This window comes from Trichomycterus rosablanca, chromosome 19, assembly GCF_030014385.1.
Source record: "Trichomycterus rosablanca isolate fTriRos1 chromosome 19, fTriRos1.hap1, whole genome shotgun sequence".
Classification (NCBI taxonomy): domain Eukaryota; kingdom Metazoa; phylum Chordata; class Actinopteri; order Siluriformes; family Trichomycteridae; genus Trichomycterus; species Trichomycterus rosablanca.
Window position 1 is genome coordinate 19505006 of NC_086006.1, and position 15406 is coordinate 19520411.

General features: G+C 40.0%; 1 long non-coding RNA gene across 2 annotated transcripts in view; it reads left to right on the forward strand.

The window, feature by feature from the left end:
- The first annotated feature begins 12676 nt into the window (after positions 1-12676).
- Positions 12677-15406, forward strand: part of LOC134333111 (uncharacterized) — a 58234-nt gene continuing 55504 nt past the window's right edge. The window contains exon 1 of one of the 2 annotated variants that reach the window (XR_010015341.1): positions 12677-12726. This is a non-coding gene — a long non-coding RNA (uncharacterized LOC134333111). The remainder of the gene's footprint in view (positions 12727-15406) is intronic. The other variant, XR_010015340.1, reaches the window with a different exon arrangement.

The following is a 15406-nucleotide window of genomic DNA, read 5'->3' on the forward strand; positions in this document are numbered from 1 at the left end:
GTGCACCCTCGGCATGACTCTCCTAATCTCCTCACCTGGACCGAACCCAAACCGAAGCTTATACACGGATAGCCTGAGGTGGACAGTCTGCTATACTGGAGCAATAAGCAGCGGGTCTGAGAATGAGCAGTCAGTGTGTAGACAGATTTAAACACATTGCTGAAAAACTCACAATTATACATATGGTCTGTAATTGGGACAGTAAAAAAGGAGCAGGGTGTATGCCTCAGCATGGATTTAAGATGCTTAGGACAGCGACTGCCATCATGTGTTCATATTCTGACATTACATTATGGATTCATGTTCTCAACCTTTATTTTCCCATGATAAAAAAAAAAACCTGCAACCTTCTAGACACAGGTTATGATATTCTTATACTGTCAGCGAGGATGACAAAAGGTATTATTATCTTGCTCATGGGAAATTAGATATCTTGGTATTTTATGATTTCAGTTTATGTGGTTTATTTATTTTCTTAGGATTATTACATCATGTTTTACACACTTCGGTTACATTTATGACAGAACAGGTAGTTACTGGTTACACAAGATTCATCAGTTCAACTTTAATGTCAAACACAGTCATGGACAATTTTGTATCTTGGCCTGAGGTGTACTGGAAATTAGTATATTATGTTTGTATACTGTGTATCATACATTATACCAAATAGGATTTGTACATGCCCAGGATGTTATTTTAATCATAAACAATGACCACTGCCTTGTGGCCTGTGGTCACCATGTACAAACCCTATTTCCTATTAGACATTTTGTAAAATTTAATTTTAAAAGAATCTTCGATTGTTAATTCAACCTAAGAACCTTTACTTAACTGATAATAGTTTATAGAAAAGCATTCCAGTGTTTTCTCTTCTAACTTTGATTGTGTTCTTTACACATAACTAAATTAGAACTTGATGCCTGCAACACAGTCAAAAACTCTAGACAAGGGCAAAGTTAGATTGAAAAATACATAGATTATTCAAGTCACACCATTTTGAAACATTACACAATAAGCAGGTGAATAGGTAACATGTCAGGGTGTCATGATTGTGAATAAAAAAAAGGATCAATCAAAAGCTCAGTCTTTGCAAGCAATGATGGGTTTGTGGCTTACCAATATGTGCCAAACATCACAAAAGAATTGTCAATAATACTACCGGTCATAATATTGTGAAAAGATTCAGGAAATCCATTAAAAATCCACTGCTGGCAACTACTGTTGAAAGTGTGTTACCTTAAAGCTCAAACAGAATTGCGTGAAACACAGTCATACTGTTGTGACAAATATAGCCATGTTAGGAGTGCTTTAGAAATATATTGTCACTTAACCCAGTTCACCGCTGTATCAATAAGTGCAGTCTGAAACTCTAATACACAAAGAGAAAGCCAAATATCAATTCTGAGCCCCAGCTCATCTCAGATGGTTAAAATCTTTTCTTTATACTTTTACTCAGAACAAATCACAGATTCTTGTTTTTAATGCATTTAACAAAAAGTTCCAACTTTTCCAGAAATGGGGTTTGCATTCTGACATTTGCATGTCAGGTTATTTCTGGAAGAGAAAACCAAATAGGGCTCGTTTCATCTCCTGAAAAGCAGGTTGTAGTCAGACTTTAGGCTGGATATTGTTGCTGGACCTGGCAACAATGATTGCCAAAACACAACAATTCTTCACACATGCGTAGGGTGACTATATTTTGGTTTTCAAAAAAGAGGACACTTGGCAGGATGGCAATATGGGCCCGTGGGGGTGGTCTTGGGTTGGACTGGCAAAGTAATTGGCAATGTGTATAGGGGGTTTAACTATTTGACAAATGCATCAAAATCCAGGCAACTATGTTATTGAACTTTAATAAATAAACAGCTCAATTCAGTGTTTGGCCCTAAACAACAAATACAATAGTTTATCAGTAGAGCTATTTCGACAGATGGCGCTATCACAGCATTGACAATAGCCTCTATCTTAGTACGCGCATTTGGAAATGCTTACGCTTTTTTGTGTTTTTCTGAACTGACACCTTAATTTAACACTGTCATGTACAGTATGTGTCATCTTTGCAGGTCATGCATTCTGCTTCCCAAGGGCCACTTTAAAGAAAAATATTTTTTTAAGTTTCGTTTTTGAGAATAAAGTTAAAATATTATGAGAATAAAGTCGAAATATTACGAGATTAAAATCTAAATAATTATGAGATTAAAGTCAAAATATTATGGCCATAGCAACTTCCTTGTGTTAAATGAGTGATGTTCATGATTTGTTATACTTTCATATTGGTTTCACAAATAAAGAAATCCCCAATCTCCTGCACATCACCAACAGTTTGTTATTAGTATAAGGACAATAAAATGGCTTTAAACTGGGTTTATTTAGAAGAACGCGCGCCACCGGTGCGCTCGGCGTCTGCGTCGTTGCCAGTACTTCAACCAAGCCTTATGGACTCCACAAGCCTACGACGGCTGCACACTCTTTGGCTATAATATTTCGACTTTATTTTCATAATAATTTTGACTTTATTCTCAAAATAATTTCGACTTCATTCTCATAATATTTTGACTTTATTCTCATTATCATTTTGACTTTAATCTCGAAATAATTTCGACTTTATTCTCATAATATTTTGACTTTATTCTCAAAATATTTTGAGTTTAATCCAGAAATCGAAACTTATGCGACTTTATTCTCAGAATCAAAACTTAAAAATATTTTTTACAGTGGCCGTAACACGCCGTTGTATAATATTGAGACAAAAACACGTATTTCTGTTAATTCTGAATTTTTATTTGTACTTGGGCGTTTTGAAGAGAAGTACGAGAAGGCGGCACCCAAAGAAAAAGGTGAAATCTGTGCAAAAACACACAAAAAATAGCATGTACAGACTGTAATAACATTTTTGGCCCTTTAGAAAACCGGCAGGATGCATTTTTAGGTCCAAAAAACAGGACATGTCCGGGATGTAGCTACACATCCGGGACCAACTTGGTTAAGTGAACTGCTAAACCTGTTTGTAGCTAGCTGCTCTTAGCACAGGTAAAACTGTTTACACCTTTAATTTAGATTAGTTTTATTTAGTTAACTAAGTCTACCAGCATGGATAGGTGGCTCTGGAGCCCCCCAAAAAACCTATTTAGGAAAATAAATATTTTTGTTGTTGAACAACCGAATAATTCAAACGCCCACCCAAAAAATACACATTCTCACTGAGCGCAGCCGTGTCTACGTATTTTAAACAGCAGGGGGCGCCATTTTACAATATATTACCTGCTTGTTACAAGCTAGCAAATCCCCCAAACAAAACCGCTTACAAACGGTCCCGACTGCTTTATATTGTACAATCTTAACTGCTCAGCCACCTGACTAGCTATTTTAACCTTTACTATCTTGAGGCATTTTACATTAGCTAGTTAAAGCCATGAAACGTACAGTTACAAAATAGCTTTAACTAAATACAAAATGGCTTCCTATATGACTTCCAAGAATGTGTTAGCTCATGTCTTACTAGCACAGGAAGGTACGTTAGCTACTGTTTTATATTACAGGCCTAATAACAAGTGAATTTAAATAACTAAACCTTCAACATAAGGCCAGCTAAACCAGGCGGTAATAGCTTAGCATTTAAGGTACTTAACTAGTAATCAGAGGATTACTGATTTAAACCCACTGCCAGGTGCCACTGTTGGGCCCTTAAACAAGGTCATTAATCCTCAATTGCTGAGATTGTACACTGTCACAATCATAAGTTGCTTTGCTGAGTGTCCTAAATATACAACCCTAAATCAGAAAAAGTTGGGACAGTGTGGACAATGCAAATAAAATAAAAACACAGTGTTCCTTACATTTACAGACAGTTTGAACCCTCAACTTCATTTAATTTATTAATAAACATCCATTCCTGCATTTCAGGCCTGCAACACATTCCAAAAAAAGTTGGGACGGGGGCTATTTTGGGCTAGTAATGAGTAATGGTGATGTCAACAGGTGATTGTAATCATGGTTTGGTACAAAAGCAGCATCCAGGAAAGGTTGAACAAAGATGATCAGAGGATCTCCAGTTTGTCAACAAATGTGTGAGAAAATTATTGAAATGTTTAAAAACAGTGTACCTCAAAGAAAGATTGGAAGGGATTTGCATATTTCTCCCTCTACAGTGCATAATATTATTAAACAATTCAAGGAATCGGGAGGAATTTCAATCTGTAAAGGCCAAGGGCGCAAGTTTAAGCTAAACGCTCATGATCTTCGATCCCTCAGACGGCACTGCATCAAGAACCGCCACTCAATAATAGCTGATATAACCACATGGGTGAGGGATTACTTCAGCAAACCTTTGTCAAGCACTACAGTACAGAGTTACATGCACAAATGCCACTTAAAACTTTACTGTGCAAAAAAGAAGCCTTATGTTAACCATGTCCAGAAGCGGCATCGACTTCTTGGGGCTTGGAGGCATTTATGATGGACCATCACACAGTGGAAATGTATATTGTGGTCAGATGAATCAGCATTCCAGGTCTTTTTTGGAAAAAATGGACACCGTGTGCTCTGGACCAAAGATGAAAAGGACCATCCAGACTGTTATCAGCAACAAGTCCAAAAACCAGGGTCTGTTATGGTATGTGGGTGTGTCAGTGCCCTTGGCAAAGATAATTTACACTTCTGTGATGGCAGCATTAATGCAGAAAAGTACATTGTGATCATATGCTAAATATGCTCAGAATCTTTACTTATCATTGTATTTTGGTCAGTACAGAATGTGCAGTGAGGTATTAAAACTGAATTATATAGGCAAAAGAATGTAGACACCTGACCATGAATTTGTTGGACATCCCATTTCAAAGACATTAATATGACAATATAGACATTGATATGGAATTTCCCTCCTTGCAGCTATAACAGCCTTCACTCCTTTGGAAAGAGATTTAACAAAAAACATTTGGTTAAATCTATAGAAGGCCTAGATGGGGTTAAGTTCAAATATCTGTGCAGATCGTCACACCAAACTTGTTAAACATTTTAGCTGAAAAACCTGAACTGTGAGTCAGAAAAATGGACCTCTGTAGCCTTGCCCATTGCTTTAGGAAATGTTGATCAAGTTTCACAACAAGGTCATTTTACTTATCTAAAATATTGGTTACCATGACAACCATTTGGGTTTCCGCTCAACAGCAGCATAAAACAATATTGTAACACCAGATCAATATTAAGATCAAGATTAATGCAAGTTCAAGAACTGGGGCTCAGCCAAGAGGACAAACCTCAGACCCATCGGTCAAGACGTCAAATATCTAGGGAAACTGGACTTAGCCAATCGTAAGTCTGAATTATTTATCCTGATCTGGCACGGCAACAGTAAAATAATTAATAAAATTGATCAAAGTTGGCCAAAGGTAAAATCAAATATAATGAGGCCCCTTTTTGACTCACAGTGTTTATATTATCTACAGGGGTTGGACAAAATAACTGAAACACCTGTCATTTTAGTGTGGTAGGTTTCATGGCTAAATTGGACCAGTCTGGTGGCCAATCTTCATTAATTGCACATTGCACCAGTAAGAGCAGAGTGTGAAGGTTCAATTAGCAGGGTAAGAGCACAGTTTTGCTCAAAATATTGCAATGCACACAACATTATGGGTGACATACCAGAGTTCAAAAGAGGACAAATTGTTGGTGCACGTCTTGCTGGCGCATCTGTGACCAAGACAGCAAGTCTTTGTGATGTATCAAGAGCCACGGTATCCAGGGTAATGTCAGCATACCACCAAGAAGGACAAACCACATCCAACAGGATTAACTGTGGACGCAAGAGGAAGCTGTCTGAAAGGGATGTTCGGGTGCTAACCCGGATTGTTTCCAAAAAACATAAAACCACGGCTGCCCAAATCACGGCAGAATTAAATGTGCACCTCAACTCTCCTGTTTCCACCAGAACTGTCCGTCGGGAGCTCCACAGGGTCAATATACACGGCCGGGCTGCTATAGCCAAACCTTTGGTCACTCGTGCCAACGCCAAACGTCGGTTTCAATGGTGCAAGGAGCGCAAATCTTGGGCTGTGGACAATGTGAAACATGTATTGTTCTCTGATGAGTCCACCTTTACTGTTTTCCCCACATCCGGGAGAGTTACGGTGTGGAGAAGCCCCAAAGAAGCGTACCACCCAGACTGTTGCATGCCCAGAGTGAAGCATGGGGGTGGATCAGTAATGGTTTGGGCTGCCATATCATGGCATTCCCTTGGCCCAATACTTGTGCTAGATGGGCGCGTCACTGCCAAGGACTACCGAACCATTCTGGAGGACCATGTGCATCCAATGGCGGTGCCGTGTATCAGGATGACAATGCACCAATACACACAGCAAGACTGGTGAAAGATTGGTTTGATGAACATGAAAGTGAAGTTGAACATCTCCCATGGCCTGCACAGTCACCAGATCTAAATATTATTGAGCCACTTTGGGGTGTTTTGGAGAAGCGAGTCAGGAAACGTTTTCCTCCACCAGCATCACGTAGTGACCTGGCCACTATCCTGCAAGAAGAATGGCTTAAAATCCCTCTGACCACTGTGCAGGCCTTGTATATGTCATTTCCAAGACGAATTGACGCTGTATTGGCCGCAAAAGGAGGCCCTACACCATACTAATAAATTATTGTGCTCTAAAACCAGGTGTTTCAGTTATTTTGTCCAACCCCTGTATGTAGTACATTATTTTTTATTAGTTGTTATGTTAAGAAACATTAAATATGACCTAAAATATTAAAGACAACTGGAAATGTATTTAACTACCTGGTACAAGGATACAACCCAGAAAATACTTTTCCTTACTTAAACTCCTTTACTTTTACCATTTCGTAAATCGTATGGGCTAACTCTTCTAGGATGTCCTATGTTTAGTCAGCTACAGGCTAAGTCCATAAGTTAAAGATTCACTAACAATGATGGATCATCCTCAGGACATTTGAACACCCAAGTACAACACACCCCAAAGGCTTAAAACAATTCCATTCAGAAAATGGAATGGACAGAAATATCATGCAACTAAAAAAAAACATCATGATCAACCCACTGTGATTACCACAACATAGTCAACTTTAACATCATTTTCTTTATGTTTAATGTTTCATAAATACACACATTTAAGAACGTTTTACACTTTATACCAACATTTGTAATTATACAACCCAATCTGCTGCAACCACAAGTGAACACTCCTCTAATGGAGAAAATGTCCAAAACATTGCTTGAGAATTTAAGAATTCGCACCATAGGATTCTGGTTTGTTTTTGTCCAGAAACGGGTGCATCTCAGCATTTAGCAGACATGAAGGACTTCTTATCTCACCTTAGATGGGTTGTTCAACTGTTAAACAGTTTAAACTAGGGATGTAACGATGCACCACAAGACAGTTTAAAATCGATTCAAATCGGTTTACATGTATAATGAATCGATATTCACTTTAAACAGCAGACGGCACTGGCGCTATTCACCTCGCCTGGTTGACGTCACTACAGGGTTGCCAGGTTCGGAATTCTCCAGCCAAATTTATCTACAGTGTATCACAAAAGTGAGTACACCCCTCACATTTCTGCAGATATTTAAGTATATCTTTTCATGGGACAACACTGACAAAATGACACTTTGACACAATGAAAAGTAGTCTGTGTGCAGCTTATATAACAGTGTAAATTTATTCTTCCCTCAAAATAACTCAATATACAGCCATTAATGTCTAAACCACCGGCAACAAAAATGAGTACACCCCTAAGAGACTACACCCCTAAATGTCCAAATTGAGCACTGCTTGTCATTTTCCCTCCAAAATGTCATGTGATTTGTTAGTGTTACTAGGTCTCAGGTGTGCATAGGGAGCAGGTGTGTTCAATTTAGTAGTACAGCTCTCACACTCTCTCATACTGGTCACTGAAAGTTCCAACATGGCACCTCATGGCAAAGAACTCTCTGAGGATCTTAAAAGACGAATTGTTGCACTACATGAAGATGGCCAAGGCTACAAGAAGATTGCCAACACCCTGAAACTGAGCTGCAGCACAGTGGCCAAGATCATCCAGCGTTTTAAAAGAGCAGGGTCCACTCAGAACAGACCTCGCGTTGGTCGTCCAAAGAAGCTGAGTGCACGTGCTCAGCGTCACATCCAACTGCTGTCTTTGAAAGATAGGCGCAGGAGTGCTGTCAGCATTGCTGCAGAGATTGAAAAGGTGGGGGGTCAGCCTGTCAGTGCTCAGACCATACGCCGCACACTACATCAAATTGGTCTGCATGGCTGTCACCCCAGAAGGAAGCCTCTTCTGAAGCCTCTACACAAGAAAGCCCGCAAACAGTTTGCTGAAGACATGTCAACAAAGGACATGGATTACTGGAACCATGTCCTATGGTCTGATGAGACCAAGATTAATTTGTTTGGTTCAGATGGTCTCAAGCATGTGTGGCGGCAATCAGGTGAGGAGTACAAAGATAAGTGTGTCATGCCTACAGTCAAGCATGGTGGTGGGAATGCCATGGTCTGGGGCTGCATGAGTGCAGCAGGTGTTGGGGAGTTACATTTCATTGAGGGACACATGAACTCCTATATGTACTGTGAAATACTGAAGCAGAGCATGATCCCCTCCCTCCGGAAACTGGGTTGCAGGGCAGTGTTCCAGCATGATAATGACCCCAAACACACCTCTAAGACGACCACTGCTTTATTGAAGAGGCTGAGGGTAAAGGTGATGTACTGGCCAAGCATGTCTCCAGACCTAAACCCAATAGAACATCTTTGGGGCATCCTCAAGCGGAAGGTGGAGGAGCGCAAAGTCTCGAATATCCGCCAGCTCCGTGATGTCGTCATGGAGGAGTGGAAAAGCATTCCAGTGGCAACCTGTGAAGCTCTGGTAAACTCCATGCCCAGGAGAGTTAAGGCAGTTCTGGGAAATAATGGTGGCCACACAAAATATTGACACTTCAGGAACTTTCACTAAGGGGTGTACTCACTTTTGTTGCCGGTGGTTTAGACATTAATGGCTGTATATTGAGTTATTTTGAGGGAAGAATAAATTTACACTGTTATATAAGCTGCACACAGACTACTTTTCATTGTGTCAAAGTGTCATTTTGTCAGTGTTGTCCCATGAAAAGATATCCTTAAATATCTGCAGAAATGTGAGGGGTGTACTCACTTTTGTGATACACTGTATGTGAGGATACTTTCTTTATTTGTATTATTCATTTATTTATTTAATGTGGGATTTATGTCATTTCATTTTTTTTTTACACAAAAAGGGGAATGTGCAGCATTGTTTTGCATAGTTTGTACCTACCTCAGAAATAAAAGGGCATTCATTATTTAGATAAATAAAAGATAAGCACAAATACAGTATTTTATTTTGTTTTTGTTTTTAGAGAGAAAACTGTCATAATTTGTCTTCAATTTAATTTTGTTTAAAAAAATCAGGAAAAAATCGTAGCATGAGGCCACTCAGGTGGCGCAGCGGTAAAAAAACACGCTGGAACCAGAGCTGGGATCTCGAATACATCGTATCGAATCTCAGCTCTGCCTGCCGGCTAAGGCTGAGCGGCCACATGAACAACAATTGGACTGTTGTTCAGATATGGGCGGGACTAAGCCGGATGGGGTCTCTGTCTCATGACTGGTGCAATTACGACCTCTGCTGGCTGACTGATGGCGCCTGCACAGAGATGAGAAAAGAAGTGCTCAGGGTGTGTCTCTCCGTACACAACGCTGAGCTGCACTGCACTCGTCAAAGTGCAGGCGACATGCTGCCCACGTGACGGAGGGGGCGTGGGTTAGCTTTGTTCTCCTCAATCAGAGCGGGGATCTGCATTGGTGGAGAGGAAGCATGATGCAATCGGGCAATTGGACGTGCGAAAAGGGGAGAAAAAGGGAAGAAAATGCATAAACAAAATAATAATAATATAAAAATCGTATCGTGAGCCCAGTATCGTGAATCGCATTGCATCATGGGTAGAGTGTATCGTTACATACCTACTTTAAACCGAACAAGAATACAGATCTCTACAACGCTGCTAAAATGCTTAACCAGCTCAAGTTAAGATGGTTGACCAGCATTTAGCACATTTTCACTGTAGTGTTTGTACACTTGGGCAGCACAATGGCGCAGCTATTAGAGAGGATATCGCATAGTAACATGGCGGCTGGAAACATGGCTTACATTTCTGCCTCCTTTCACCACCTGTGAGGATTTTACATGTTCTCCAAGTTTCCTTCAGGTCCTCTGGTTTCCTCCTTCATCCCAAAAGATTCAGTTTAATTGGCAAATCTAAATAGTTCTTAGGTGTGTGTGAGCAAATGAATGATTGGCACCATGTCCAGACTTTATTTCCAGCTTGTGCACTGGGTTTCCATAGAAGCCTGACCCACCACAACCCTGATCAGGATAAACTCTTAGTAAATTGTAAGTTATATTAAATAAATGAATGACTTTGTTATAAAGTGCTCAATAACACTCACTTAGTTTTAATTAGAAACTTGGACTCTCTGGTGTAACGAGTAATTTTACCCAAAATTAACTGGCCTTTTAATGTTTATATGATCAAAGACATTCATCCCACAGCGGTTAATCATCTTAAAGGTTATTTGTTTAAATTCTGTTTGTTGGGGTCTGTATTTGTAACTCTCATGTCTTATTTTCCCGCATATGACACTGCAAATCAGTAACGAAAAAGCATTTTTGGTGACTAAAAATGTGGGTGAGATGGACAGATTTGGAAAACAAGGTCCTGGATAGACTGTAAAAGAAAACAACAAAAAAAAGTGACTTTTTTATGATGATTTTTTCTCTTTAAGTCGTTGTTTGTATTCCTCCTGTGATCAACCTTAAGTATTAGCTTTAAAGCAGGGCGAGTCTTATCATTCAGTGTTCGCTATCAGACTTGGTGACCCTCGGGCCAGACATCCAACCATCCTGCAGCTTCCAGCTTCTGCATTCTATAATACACCATGAAATTACGCTGCTCCCCCAGCATTGTGATCAAAATGGCTCATTTCACACCATTTGTTCTGTGTCCTCAAACCACTTTCCTTATCAAAAAGTGGTCATTGTCAGGAGTCTCTGTTTGTGTACATCTAAATTGCTGGGCATTTATGGGCTTGTGTGTGTGTGTTTATCTCTAAATGTAATCACTAAGATTTCTGCTACATACTGTAAATAACATATTCAAAATAGATTTAGAATTGTATTTTAAAGGGGTTCATAGAACACACGTAAATCATTAATTCACAGGATTATTGGTTGGGTTATTGTTTGTTGGGGTCAGCAGTGGTGGAAGGTTTAGGGTGGGTTGACCTTGCCCTTATGTCAATGAATTTGGGCTAAAAATAGTCCATATTGCTATAGACTTTGCAATAAATAAAAACAATGTAATCTGTTATTATGTGTACACAAGTGTGCATTAATGGTGTACATTAACAATGATAAGAAAATGGGTGATTGGGTGGCACTGCAGTCTAATATGCTAGCCCACTGTGGATATGGGTTTGCTGTCACAAGTGGCAGAGGAATATAGAGAGTATAGTGTGGCCCTCTGTATTATTTAAAGCTGCCTGCAGGACTTTGCCCTTGGCTGATTGGGCCTAAACCAAAGACCTTTTGATTACTAGTAGTCCAGTATCTTAAACAACATATTGGAGCACGTTGTAGTTCTACAATTACTGACTGTAGTCCATCTATTTCTCTACATACCTTTTTTGCCTGCTTTCACCCTGTTCTTCAATGGTCAGGACCCCCACAGGACTGCAGTCAGCACTGCAGTGACAATGGCATGGTGGTGGTGTGTTAGTGTGTGTTGTGCAGGTATGAGGGGATCAGACACAGAAGCGCTGCTGGAGTTTTTAAATACCGTGTCCACTCACTGTCCACTCTATTAGACACTCCTACCTAGTTGGTCCACCTTGTAGATGTAAAGTCAGAGACGATCGCTCATCTATTGCTGCTGTTTGAGTTGGTCATCTTCTAGACCTTCATCAGTGGTCACAGGACGCTGCCCACGGGGCAGTCCAGCAACTATTCTCAGTCCAGCAGAGACAGTGATGCTGTGTCTTATCCACTCATACCAGCACAACACACACTAACACACCACCACCATGTAATTGTCACGGCAGTGCTGACAATGACCCACCACCCAAATAACACCTGCTCTGTGGTGGTCCTGGGAGAGTCCTGACCATTGAAGAACAGCATGAAAGGGGCTAACAAAGCATGCAGAGACACAGCTGGACTACAGTCAGTAACTGTAGAACTACAAAGTGCTTCTATATGGTAAGTGGAGCTGATAATATGGACAATGTGTGTAGAAACAAGGAGGTGGTTTTAATGTTATGGCTGATCGGTGTATATAAAACTTATTATTATTATTATTACAACTTTCTAGGTAAAAAAAGACAGAAAACATCTACCCAATTATTGTACTAAAGGATTTTTAGGTCTTTATTCTCTTTTAAAGTCAAGATTTCCAAATGATTTTCTTTAGATGTCTTTCTGTACTGTCATAATACTTTAATGCTATTTCCAGTGTAATTAAAAATCCAGAATATGTTTAATGCATATCTTGCTTTCTGTCTATTTTTTCCTTCTATCTCAACACATTTCAGGTAAAAGAATGTACGATCATGTGAGGAGTTTAATGTGCTAGCGGAAAGAAGAAAGACAAGACAATGAAGGCAATCTGTGAAGGCGATTATCACATGGCTATTAGTAAGTGTAATCATTTCAAGGTCACCTTTCTCTTCACTGTTCCTGTATTTCTAGCAAAGGCGAGAGTGCGTGTTTAGGCGCCGCCTATAGAGAACGATTCGATGGCAACCTGTAATCATCTGACTGCATTCTCTGCTCAAGAGCACATGCAATACACATGCACACCAAGAACAGGTTATAGCTGCATGTTCTCCATGTTATTTGGTTGTTGCTAGGTGACCGTGAATCTATAGTTAAATACAAAGACTACCCTGTACCCCCCGATTACCCTGTGCAAAAAAAGCAATTAGACAAACACAGACACTGAGGCGTTTTTAAATGCATTGTTTAAGGAACAACAAGCGCAATAACCCGGTGACCGTCAGGAGAAAAATAGCACAAACATGTAAAAACAAAGCAAGGCCGGAGTGTGTAATGGCACGCATGCCGAGCCACTGATTAGCGACTCCCTGTTGCCACAGCAACAGAGGGCTTGTCAGCTCCAAGGTGACAAGCCAGTTAGTGCCCCAGAATGCCGCGAAGGCCGCGAGGGAGCAGCAGCCACTGTTCAGACGATACGCCGTGAACCGTGCATTGTAGTAGGTGTCCGTACACGACGCCTGACAGTCCAGGCAATTGTTCCTGATGGCCCTGATAACTGTCTGTGCATTATGGTTCCAAAATGACATGGAAAAATGGCATGGTAACGAAAGTTGGGACTAAAAAAGTGACAAAATCACCATGCTGAGATTATCTTATCTGTTCCTCATGCAGGAATGAGCGAGAGACATACATCAAGCTAGAGAGATAATAAGAGCTGATATTCAACGTGAATGCTTGACAAAGTTTGACTGACAGCTATAAATCTTGATTTATAATCTTAAAATGATTGCTTCTACAGTTACTAGCTTAGCACTCTGCTATCTCTATTTTGCCCAGACATTTTGCTCTCATCCCCTTTTTCATTTTCACCGTGACTGCTGACTGCTAGACTCTTTGTCCACTTTTTGTCCTAAGAGGTTGTCTGTGTAAAAACACATGAAACACACCAAAAAGTACAGTACAAGCTGCTTAAATAATGAGCTAAAGAGGCAGCATACACCGATCAGCCATAACATTAAAACCACCTCCTTGTTTCTACACTCACTGTCCACAGAAGCACTTTGTAATTCTACAATTACTTACTGTAGTCCATCTGTTTCTCTGCATGCTTTGTTAGCCCCCTTTCATGCTGTTCTTCAACATGGTGGTAGTGACATGGTGGTAGTGTGTTAGTGTGTGTTGTGCTGGTATGAGTGGATCAGACACAGCAGCACTAATGGAGTTTTTAAACACCTCACTGTCACTGCAGGACTGAAAATAGTCCACCAACCAAAAATATCCAGCCAACAGCGCCACATGGGCAGCGTCCTGTAACCACTGACCAACTCAAACAGCAGCAATAGAGAGCGATCGTCTCTGACTTTACATCTACAAGGTGGACCAACTAGGTAGGAGTGTCTAATAGAGTGGACTGTGTCTGATCCACTCATACCAGCACAACACACACTAACACACCACCACCATGTCAGTGTCACTGCAGTGCTGAGAATGACCCACCACCTAAATAATACCTGCTCTGTGGTGGTCCTGTAGGGGTCCTGACCATTGAAGAACAGGGTGAAAGCAGGCTAAAAAGGTATGCAGAGAAATAGACGGACTACAGTCAGTAATGGTAGAACTACAAAGTGCTTTGATATGGTAAGTGGAGCTGATAAAATGGACAGTGAGTGTAGAAACAAGGAGGTGGTTTTAACGTTATGGCTGATCGGTGTATTTAATTAAACATAGACACATGTTATGCCCTCATTGAGAACCAGCAGCCTGATACATTAGGCATAAACACTTTGTTCACTGCTTGCAGACTGTATGTTAAAATTAACAATGCTGTAGAGAGATATAAACTGATACACAGCTTGCACAATGACTGCTGTTACCATAGTGACTTGAAGACTGAGAGAAAGGAACATACGTAACATCAGAACGGGCAAAATTTGTCAACCATAGAGGTCAAAAACTACAGCTCCTGCATCTTATATAAATGGATTTAGTTATTTTCCAGCTGTTGACTAAATATTGGCTTTCCAATTTTTTAATCTATGTACTTCATCAGGAACAACATAATGGCTTCTAGACAGCTTCTTAGGTAGCACACCCGAGGTGACCGGTTTTGAAGTACAGTAGACCCTTGACTTACGAATTTAATTGGTTCCGAAGGGCTGTTCTTAAGTCAAAATGTTTGTTAGTTAAACCTATTTTTCCCATAAGAAATCATGTAAATAGAATTAATCCGTGCCAGACCTCCCAAACCACCGCCTTACCTAACCTTTCTAATGTCTTAAAAGGTCTTTTTTGTTATAAATACAAGTATGTTTTCCCTAAAACTTAAATTATAGAATAGACATTCCTGTAATAAACAATAATAAACAATACACAGTAGTACTGTGCATAAAACACATCACATTTCAGTACAGTACGTGTGCTGTACCATACACCATAATACATTTCATTCGTTTTTATAAAATGTATCTACCAGAAACAACAATAACTCTCCTATTTCTCTTTTATTTCCTTCTTTATTTCAATAGTGTTGTATTTTGTAGGTGTAATTGCATAAAAGAAAGAATACTTTACTCCAAGTTCCTTCTTCTCTCTCACTCAC